This window comes from Physeter macrocephalus, chromosome 11 (genome assembly GCF_002837175.3).
Source record: "Physeter macrocephalus isolate SW-GA chromosome 11, ASM283717v5, whole genome shotgun sequence".
In the NCBI taxonomy this organism is placed as follows: domain Eukaryota; kingdom Metazoa; phylum Chordata; class Mammalia; order Artiodactyla; family Physeteridae; genus Physeter; species Physeter macrocephalus.
The window spans coordinates 128,433,499-128,445,651 of NC_041224.1; positions in this window are offsets into that span (position 1 = coordinate 128,433,499).

Sequence of the window (12,153 nt, forward strand, 5' to 3'; positions counted from 1 at the left end):
GGAGCGGCTGGGCCCGTGAGCCATGGCCGCTGAGCCTGCGCGTCCGGAGCCTGTGCTCCGCAACGGGAGAGGCCACAACAGTGAGAGGCCCGCGTACAGCAAAAAAAAAAAAAAAAAAAAAAAAAAAAAAGTACAGAACAGTTACATATATTTTTTATATTCTTTTCTTGTTCTGTCGTTGAATACAACTAGGCCTAGCCCAGATGTTCTTTCTCAAGAGAAAAATTAAAAGGAAGAGAGTTTGATCACAAATTCCTTATGAAAATTTCAGTCTCTGTTATTAAAAGAATTCTGAGCTTGATATTTGTTCTTATTGGGGTCCAGAGATAGCTATGTCTGCTATCTTAAGGAATAATCTCCTGAAACTTTGAATAACTAATTGCTAAACATGTTTTCAAAAAGTTGCCATCTGCAGAAAAGAGAAATATAACCTATGTATCTGAGAAAAGGATAAAACCAAATTTTATGTAACATAAAGGATTGAAAGCACTTATATCCTCAAGATTTGTCTCATTTTGAAGATTATTTCAGAATAATTATAAAACCAAGGATGACATGTCTCAATGTTTATGAAAGACAGCCCTTGAGTTTTCCTGTCTTCTCTTCTTCAGATCCAGGCCAGAGAGGCATCATGAGAAGACACTGTCTCCAATATCCTCCCTTAGACAGTCAATAAATATGACAATGTCTTTGTTAATAGTTACAATTTGTAAATAATTTCACTTAATTAGTTATGCTTTTGAGAAGCCAAAATCCTCTGAAGTCTCTTCCTTACTTCTTATCTTAGAATAATTGAGAAAAGTTGGTTCTAAATTCAGTTACAAAATTAAACTGAAATTGAGAGTTATGATTAAAATTGATAAATACAGCCTACAAGATTCTAGATTGGCCAAACTGTCACTTCCATCTCTCTACAAATGGCAAGAATCTATAAATTAATACGAAATACTGACTGTATCAAATTTGGACTTGTGCAGGCTATCCAATGAGCAACAAAAGTTGAAATTCTTGTAGTAGTGTAGTAACAACTTGTAGAAATAACCATGACTTTTCATCAGTAAGTTAAATATGATTTATTTGTATTTCTGTTTAGGTTTAATAAAAATGAGTAATGTACATGTTTTATAAAACATGTGTTAAATGAACCATAAATTAAAATTTTTTATATTCTCTTTGATAACGATTTTTATTTTCAATGAGAAGTCAAGATGTTTATATATAGCTGTAATTTCTTTTTCTCAGTAATACCTGTCACTTTGTTGCAATGGATGAGTAGAATGTTTCTTTTATTTTTAAATATTTATGTGGTAAAAAGATAGTTTCTTATTCCATATAATATATTTATTCATCTCTCTCAACTGATTGCCTTCGATTCAATTTCCTTTGACCAAACATATTTTAAAAATAAAATTATCTCTTTATTTCTGGACTATCAATTACTACTCTCAGTTTTTTGTCTTGTTATTGCTTTCTCTATACTAATCCACCTTTCATTTTCTTTCTTGCTTTGGTTGAATCATTTTGCAAACTCAAAGCTTACATTTGATTTGTACCATTGATATGAAATATATTATCTTTCATAAGTTGCCCTTGACACTAGTAGTGGAGGCATTAAATATTCAGTAGAAATTATATAAAAAGAAACAGATGAAACTAGTTAGCTAAGATAGTAGTATTTTTACATTGGGCACTTAAATCATACTATGGTTATCCATGTTTTTCAGAAATATGCCAAAAGAGATAAAGAAGAAATACATGGATAGATAGCTATTTTTTTGTAAAGTTGTAGCTATACAACTTTTAAATAATCTAAGTGCTTTTTAAATTTATCATTTACAAAAGCACATATTTCTCTGGGATGTAGGTGATTCATAGTATATTTTGAATATCTGAAGACAGGACTGGCCTATCACACTGAAATATAGAAGACACTGTTACTAGTGCATAAAGGAGAATCATGAAGTTCCAGTGTACCAGAATTATACAATTACAGACTTATGGCAATTTATTTAAATTGGTAATTTAAAAGTCATTTGAATATATGTTTTAAGGTAAGAAAGAGGATGCATACTGGAGAGGAGAGAGTATTTAGGCTTTGAAGTGATTTCTGTGATTATGAATCTCTTTGTTATTAATTATGCTATTATAGGTAGATTACATAATCTTTTTGAGCCTCGGTTCCATTTTATATATAATTGATATAATAATGCATACCTGATAGATTTGTTATAATAAATGTGATATCATATGTAGGTACCCAGTACAAGGTTCTTTTGTATGTTTTATCCTGACAAGTCAAGAATCAATATCAAGAGAGAATGAGATCAAATTTCCATGATGCTAAACCATCAGGCAGACTACTCAAGAGTGCTTCGCTGATGTTTAGTGAACCATACAATTTTGTCTCAACTCCATCTTCAAGGGCTATTTTAATTAGTTTTAGTTTGTTTTGTTTTGTTTTAAGAGACTAAGTATCTTCACCTAGGTTTAAATGGAATGTTTTTTTCTTTTAATTTTTATTTTATATTGGAGTATAGTTGACTTACAAAATTTTGTTAGTATCAGGTGTACAGCAAAGTAATTTAATTATATATACACACATATATCCATTCTTTATCAGATTCTTTTCCCATATAGGTTATTACAGAATACTGAGTTCCCTATGCTATACAGTAGGTCCTTGTTGATTATCTATTTTATAGATACACTAGTGTATATATAACAACATTATTTCTAATAGCCCCAAGCTGTTGCATAAATGTCCATCAATAATAGTATGAATAAATTAATTGTGGTATATTCACACAGTGTACTACTATACAACAGTGAGAATGAATGAACTATATGCAATGACATGGATGAATGAATCTCATAGACATACTAAAAATACCGGAGAAACTAATCTATGATGTCAGAACTTAAGATAGTGGGGGCAGGGGAGTGACTGGAAGACCTGGGGAGGCTGCTGGGTGCTGATAATTTTCGTTTTGTTGATGTGAGTGCTGGTATACATGCTTTCCCTTTGTGAAAATACTTTTTTAAAAAAAATTGGGGTATAGTTGCTTTACAATGTTTTGTTAGTTTCTGCTGTACAGCAAAGTGAATCAACTATATGTTTACATATGGTACAAGTATACAATAGAATATTACTCAGCCATAAAAAGGAATGAAATTGGGTCATTTGTAGAGATGTGGATAGCCCTAGAGACTGTCATACAGAGTGAAGTAAGTCAGAAAGAGAAAAACAAATATCGTACATTAACGTATATGTGGAATCTAGAAAAATGGTACAGATGAACCTGTTTGAAAGGCAGAAATAGAGACACAGACCGAGAGAACAAACGTATGGACACCAAGGGAGGAAGGGAGGTGTGGGATGAATTGGGAGATTGGGGTTGACGTATATACACTAATATGTATAAAATAGATAACTAGGGGGCACCATCAAGATGGCAGAGGAGTAAGACAAGGAGATGACCTTCCCCCCAACAAATATATCAAAAATATATCTACATGTGTAACAACTCCTATAGAACACCTACTGAATGCTGACAGAAGACCTCAGACTTCCCCGAAGGCAAGAAATTCCCCACGTACCTGGGTAGGGCAAAAGAAAAAAGAAAAAACAGAGACAAAAGAATAGGGATGAGACCTGCACCTCTGGGAGGGAGCTGTGAAGGGAAGAAGTTTCCACACACTAGTAAGCCCCTTCACTGGCAGAGACGGGGTGGGTGTTGGTGGGGAAGCTTCGGAGCCACAGACGAGAGTGCAGCAACAGGGGTACAGAGGGCAAAGTGGAGAGATTCCCACACAGAGGATCCATGCTGACCAGTACTCACCAGCCTGAGAGGCTTGTCTTCTCACCTGCCGGGGCAGGTGGGGACTGGGAATTGAGGCTCCAGCTTTGGAGGTCGGTTCCCAGGGAGAGGGCTGTGATTGGCTGTGTGATCACAGCCTGAGGGGGCTAGTGTGCCACAGCTAACCAGGAGGGAGTCCGGAAAACAGTCTGGACCTGCCGAAGATGCAAGAGACCATTGATTCAGGGTCTCTTACAAGGAGAGGGGATTCCTGCTCTGTGCACCCATGGACAGCAGAGCACCGCCTAAATGAGTTCCAGAGATGGGCATGAGCCATGGCTATCAGCTCGGACCCCAGAGATGAGCATGGAATGCTAATGCTGCTGCTGCTGCAGCGGCCAGGAATCCTGTGTGCAAGCACAGGTCACTATCTACACCTCCTCTCCCAGGAGCCTGTGCAGCCCACCACTGCCAAGGTCCCATGATCCAGGGACAACTTCTCAGGGAGACCACATGTCGTGCCTCAGACTGTTGCAACATCATGGCAGCCTCTATCACCGCAGGCTCACCCTGCATTCCAGTTATGACTACCATACCCCTCCCTCCACTGGGCATGAGTGAGCAAGAGCCCCCTAATCAGCCGCTGCTTTAACCCCATCCTGTCTGGGTGGGAATAGATGCCAGAGGGTGACCTACATACAGAGATGGGGCCAAAACCAAAGCTGAACCCCAGGAGCTGTGCGAACAAAGAAGAGAAAGGGAAACTTCTCCGTGCAACCTCTGGAGCAGTGGATTAAATCCCCACAATCAACTTGATGTACCCTGCATCTGTGGAATACCTGAAAAGACAACGAATCATCCCAAAATTGAGGTGGTGGACTTTGGGAACAACTGTAGACTTAGGGTTTGCTGTCTGTGACTGATTTGTTTCTGATTTTTATGTTTATCTAAGTATAGTTTTTAGCACTTGTTATCATTAGTGGGTTTGTGTTTTGGTTTGGTTGCACTCTTCTTTTTTATTATTATTACTTTTTATTTTAATTATTATTTAAAAAAATTTTTTCCTTCGTTTTTTTCTCCCTTTTCTTCTGAGCCGTGTGACTGACAGGGTCTTGGTGCTCTGGCCTGGTGTCAGGTCAGAGCCTCTGAGATGGGAGAGCCAAGTTCAGGACATTGGTCCACCAGAGACCTTCCAGCTCCATGTAATATCAAACAGTGAAAGTTCTCCCAGAGATCTCCATCTTAATGCTAACACCCAGCTCCACACAACGACCAGCAAGCTACAGTGCTGGACACCCTATGCCAAACAACTAGCAAGACAGGAACACAACCCCACCCATTAGCAGAGAGGCTGCCTAAAACCATACTAAGTTCACAGACAGCCCAAAACTCACCACTGGACGTTGCCCTGCCCATCAAAAAGACAAGATTCAGCCCCACCCACCAGAACACAGGGACCAGTCCCCTCCACTAGGAAGCCAACAAAACCCACTGAACCAAACTTAGCCACAGGGGGAGACACCGGAAACAATGGGAACTACAAACCAGCAGCCTGTGAAAAGCCCAAACTCAGTAAGTTAAACAAAATGAGAAGACAGAGGAATATGCAGCAGATAAAGGAGCAAGGTAAAAACCCACCAGACCAAACAAATGAAGAGGAAATAGGCAGCCTACCTGAAAAAGAATTCAGAGTAATGATAGTAAAGATGATCCAAAATCTTGGGAATAGAATGGAGAAAATACAAGGAACATTTAACGAGGTCCTACAAGAAGTAAAGAGCAAACAACAATGATGAACATTAAAAAAAATTAAATTAAAAATTCTCTAGAAGGAATCAGTAGCAGGACTGAGAAAATGTTTGAAGAGATTATAGTTGAAAACTTCCCTAATATGGGAAAGGAAACAGTCAATCAAGTCCAGGAAGCACAGAGAGTCCTACACAGGATAAATCCACAGAGAAACATGCCAAGATACATATTAATCAAACTATCAAAAATTAAATACACAGAAAAAATATTAAAGGCAGCAAGGGAAAAACAGCAAGTAACATACAAGGGAATCCACATAACATTAACAGCTGATCTTTCAGCAGAAACTCTGCAAGCCAGAAGGGAGTGGCAGGACACATTTAAAGTAATGAAAGGGAAAAACCTACAACCAGGATTATTCTACCCAGCAAGGATCTCATTCAGATTCGATGGAGAAACTAAGACCTTTACAGACAAGCAGAAGTTAAAAGAATGACCTGGAAGATAAAAGAGTGGAAATAACTACTACAGAGCAGAATAAAGAAAAAAGAATGTAAAGAATTGAGAACAGTCTCAAAGACCCCTGGGACAACATTAAATGCACCAACATTCGAATTATAGGGGTCCCAGAAGAGGAAGAGAAAAAGGAAGGGACTGAGAAAATGTTTGAAGAGATTATAGTTGAAAACTTCCCTAATATGGGAAAGGAAACAGTCAATCAAGTCCAGGAAGCACAGAGAGTCCTACACAGGATAAATCCACAGAGAAACATGCCAAGATATATATTAATCAAACTAACAAAAATTAAATACAAAGCAAAAATATTAAAAGCATCAAGGGAAAAGCAACAAATAATATAAAAGGCAATCCCCATAAGGTTAACAGCTGATCTTTCAGCAGAAACTCTGCAAGCCAGAAGGGAGTGGCAGGACACATTTAAAGTAATGAAAGGGAAAAACCTACAACCAGGATTATTCTACCCAGCAAGGATCTCATTCAGATTCGATGGAGAAACTAAGACCTTTACAGACAAGCAGAAGTTAAAAGAATTCAGCACCACCAAACCAGCTTCACAACGAATGCTAAAGGACCTTCTCTAGGCAGGAAACACAAGAGAAGGAAAAGACCTACAAAAAGAAACCCAAAACAATCAGAAAATGGTAATAGGAATATACATATTGATAATTACTTTAAATGTAAATGAATTAAATGCTCCAATCAAAAGACATAGACTGGCTGAATGGATACAAAAGCAAGACCCATTATATGCTGTCTACAAGAGACCCACTTCAGACCTAGGGACACATATAGACTGAAAATGAAGGGATGGAAAAAGATATTCCATGCAAATGGAAGTCAAAAGAAAGCTAGAGTAGCAATTCTCATATCAGACAAAGTAGACTTTGAAATAAAGACAATTACAAGAGAGAAAGAAGGACACTACATAATGATTAAGGGATTAATCCAAGAAGACGATATAACAATTGTAAATATATATGCACCTAACATACGAACACCTCAATATATAAGGCAAATGCTAATAGCCATAAAAGGAGAAATCAACAGTAGCACAATTATAGTAGGGGACATTAACACCCCACATTCACCAAGGGCAGATTATCCAAAATGAAAATAAATAAGGAAGCACAAGCTTTACATGACACATTAAACAAGGTGGACTTAATTGACATTTACAGGACATTCCATCCATAAACACCAGAATACACTTTCTTCTCAAGTGCTTGTGGAATATTCTCCAGGATAGATCATATCTTGGGTCACAAATCAAGCCTTCATAAATTTAAGAAAATTGAAATCATATGAAGTATTTTTTCTGACCACAACGCTTTGAGACTAGGTATCAATTACAGGACAAAAACTGTAAAAACGAAAAACACATGGAGGCCAAACAATACGCTACTGAATACCAAGAGATCACCGAAGAAATCATAGAGGAAATCAAAAAAATACCTAGACACAAATGACAATGAAAGCATAATGACCTAAAACCTATGGGATACAGCAAAAGCATTTCTAAGAGGGAAGTTTATAGCAATACAATCCTATCTCAAGAAACAAGAAAAATCTTAAATAAATAACCTAACCTTACACCTCAAGCAATCAGAGAAAGAAGAACCAAAAAACTCCAAAGTTAGCAGAAGGAAACATCATAAAGATCAGATCTGAAATAAATGAAAAGGAAATGAAGGAAACAATAGCAAAGATCAATAAAACTAAGAGATGGTTGTTTGAGAAGATAAAATTGATAAACTGTTAGCCAGACTCATCAAGAAAGAAAGGAGAAGACTCAAAAAATCCCAGGACCAGATGGCTTCACAGGAAAATTCTATCAAACACTTAGAGAAGAGCTAACACCTATCCTTCTCAAACTCTTCCAAAATCTAGCAGAGGGAGGAACACTCCCAAACTCAATCTACAAGGCTACCATCACCCTGATACCAAAACCAGACAAAGATGTCACAAAGAGAGTAAACTACAGGCCAATACCACTGATGAACATAGATAAAAAAAAATGCTCAACAATATACTAGCAGACAGAATCCAAGAGCATATTAAAAGGATCATACAGCATGATCAAGTGGGGTTTATCAGAGGAATGCAAGGATTCTTCAATATACGTAAAACAATTTGTATGGGAACACAAGAGACCCCGAATAGCCAAAGCAGTCTTTGAGGAGGAAAAATGGAGCTGGAGGAATCAGGCTCCCTGACATCAGAGTATACTGCAAAGCTACAGTAATCAAGGCAGTATGGTACTTTCCCAAATATAGAAATATAGATCAATGGAACAGGATAGAAAGCCCAAAGATAAACCCGCCTTATCTTTGATAAAGGAGGCAAGAATATAAAATGGAGAAAAGTCAGCCTCTTCAATAAGTGGTGCTGGCAATACTGGACACCTTCTCGTGAGCCATGGCCGCTGAGCCTGCGCGTCTAGAGCCTGTGCTCCACAGCAGGAGAGGCCACAACAGTGAGAGGCCCGTGTACCGCCACACACACACACAAAAAAAAAAACACCTCTCCAGAAATTTGGCATAGAGGGAACCCACCTCAACAAAATAAAGGCTATATATGACAAATCCACAGCCAACATCATTCTGAATGGTGAAAAACTGAAAACGTTTCCTCTACAATATGGAAGGAAAGAAGGTTGCCCACTCCTACCACTATTATTGAACATAGTTGTGGAAGTTTTAGGCACAGCAATCTGAGAAGAAAAAGAAATGAAAGGAATCCAGATCAGAAAAGAAGTAAAACTGTCACTGTTTACAGATGACATGATACTATACATAGAGAATCCTAAAGATGCAACCAGAAAACTACTAGAGCTAATTAATGAATTTGGTAAAGTAAAAGACACAGAATTAATGCACAGAGATCTCTTTCGGACACCTTCATGTAAAAGAATGAAATTAGAACACTCCCTAAAACCATACACAAAAATAAACTCAAAATGGATTAAAGACCAAAATGTAAGGCCAAACACTATAAAACTCTTAGAGGAAATCATAGGCAGAACACTCTATGACATAAATTACAGCAATATCCTTTTTGACCTACCTCCTAGAGAAATGGAAATAAAAACAAAAATAAACAAATGGGACCTAATGAAACTTAAAATCTTTCGCACAGCAAAGGAAACCATAAACAAATCGAAAAGACAACCCTCAGAATGGGAGAAAATATTTGCAAATGAAGCAACTGACAAAGGATTAATCTCCAAAATATACAAGCAGCTAATGAAGCTCAATATCAAAAAAACAACCCCGTATAAAAAATGGGCAGAAGACCTAAATAGACATATCTCCAAAGATATACAGATTGCCAACAAACACATGAAAGGATGCTCAACGTTACTAATCATTAGAGAAATTGAAATCAAAACTATAATGAATTATCACCTCACACCGGTCAGAATGACCATCATCAAAAAATCTATAAAGAATAAATGCTGGAGAGGGTGTGAAGGAAAGGGAACCCTCTTGCACTGTTGGTGGGAATGTAAATTGATACAGTGACTATGGAGAAGAGTATGGAAGTTCTTTAAAAAACTAAAAATAGAACTACGATATGACCCTGCAATCCCACTACTGGGCATATACCCTGAGAATACCATAATTCAGAAAGATTCATGTATCACAATGTTCATTGCAGCACTATTTACAATAGGCAGGACATGGAAGCAACCTAAGTGTCTATTGCCAGATGAATGGGTAAAGAAGATGTGGCACATATATACAATTGAATATTACTCAGACATAAAAAGAAACAAAACTGAGTTATTTGTAGTGAAGTGGATGGACCTAGAATCTGTCATACAGTGTGAAGTAGGTCAGAAAGAGAAAAACAAGTACCGTATTCTTATGCATATATACGGAATGTAAAAAAAAAAAAGGTTCTGATGAACCTAGGGGCAGGACAGGAAAAAGATGTAGACATAGAGAATGGACTTGAGGACATGGGGGTGGGAGGGGAAGGTTAAGCTGGTATGAAGTGAGAGAGTGGCATGGACATATATACACTACCAAATGTAAAATAGCTAGTGGGAAGCAGCTGCATAGCACAGGGAGATCATCTCAGTGCTTTGTCATCACCTAAAGGTGTGGGATAAGGAGGGTGGGAGGGAGACGCTAGCGTGAGGGGATATGGGTGTATATATATATATATATATATATATATATATATACACATACACATAGCTGATTCACTCTGTTATACAGCAGAAACTACACAACATTGTAAAGCAATTATACTCTAATAAAGACGTTAAAAAAAATAGATAACTAATGAGAACCTGCTGTATAGCACAGGGAACTCTACTTAATGCTTTTGGTGACCTAAATGGGAAAGGAATCCAAAAAAGAGGGTATATATGTATAAATGGAATGTTTTGAGAACGATTTTTCTATATTTGGTGGGCAGTGTAAACCTAGTGATTGAAGGTGAACCTAGGGGCCACTAAATACCACATATATTTTAAACAAATTTTATTGTGGTATAATTGATTTACAATGTTTTATTAGTTTCAGGTGTACAGCAAAGTGAATCTGTTATACAAATACATATGCCTGCTCTTTTTTTGTATTCTTTCCCCATATAGGCCATTTCAGAGTATTCAGTAGTGTTCCCTGTGCTATACAGTAGGTCCTTATTAGTTATCTCTTTTATATTTAGTAGTGTGTATGTATCAATCCTATTCTTCCAATTTATCCCTTTCCCCCTTATCCTCCAATAACCGTAAGTTTATTTTCTACATATATAACTCTATTTCGGTTTTATAGTTAAGTTTATCTGTAGCCTTTTTTTTAGATTCCACATATAGGCAATATCATATGATATTTGTCTTTCTCTCTCTGACTTGCTTCACTCAGTATGTGAATCTCTAGGTCCAACAGTGTTGCTGCAAATGGCATTATTTTGTTCTTTTTTTATGGTTGAGTAATATTCCTTTGAATATATATACCACGTCTTCATTATGCATTCCTCTGTTGATGGACATTTAGGTTGCTTCCATGTTCTGTGTATTGTGAATAGTTCTACAGTGGACATCGGGGTGCATATAACTTTTCAACTTATGGTTTTTTCCAGATATATGCCCAGGAGTGGTATTGTTGGATCATATGGTAGCTCTATTTTCAGTTTTTTAAGAAACTTCCATATTGTTCTCCATAGTGGCTGTACCAGTTTGCATTGCCACCAGGAGTGTAGGAGGGTTCCCTTTTCTCCACACACTCTCTAGCATTTGTTGTTTGTAGACTTTTTGATGATGGCCATTCTGACAGGTGTGAGATGATACCTCACTGTAGTTTTTATTTGCCGTTCTCTAATAATCAGTGATGTTTAGCATCTTTTCATGTGCTTTTTAACCATCTGTATGTCTTCTTTGGAGAATACCACATATTTTTAATAGATTCATTAATCACAGTTTTTCTAAAGAGAATCTTCCTTTGCTAAATCCTCTCAAAGTTTGAAATGATGGCAGTCCTTCACATATTTATGTGAGTAAATGTAATCACACTGTGTGTGTTTATTCCTTATAAAAGTAAAGAAATGAGAAGTTTTGAAGGTCAGCCTATGGGGAGAAAGGAAAGATCATTTCGAGAATTTGTGTGGAATCAGAACCTGAAGAAGCTGACATGGGATTTATGGAGGCAAAGGCACTATGCTTGTTTGTAGTGAGAAAAAAGAATGATCAAATATATGTAGAAAGGTGTTAAAAACTGTTTTCCCCGTTATAAGTTTTCATCTAAAGCACAGAATTGAAAACTTCATTTTTTTTCCTTCAGCATTTAAGCTTCAGCATTTAAGCATTTGGGGCTGTTTACAGGATAGGAACGCTATGTCCTAACCACCCTGTAGAACTGTGGCCGTTTAGATGTTCTGAAGCTAATTGAAGAGGTCAAATTCTACATTACAATTAAATTCATCTGGCTTTGGGAACTAATAACTCTTATTTTAGTTTTTATCTTTGGGGAAAATATAGATTTGTATTTAATTTTATTCACACATGTCTAGAGGCATTACAATGGCTGTATTTTACAAGGAGAAAATAAGATGAAATAAATAACTAGGCTATAAATAAACA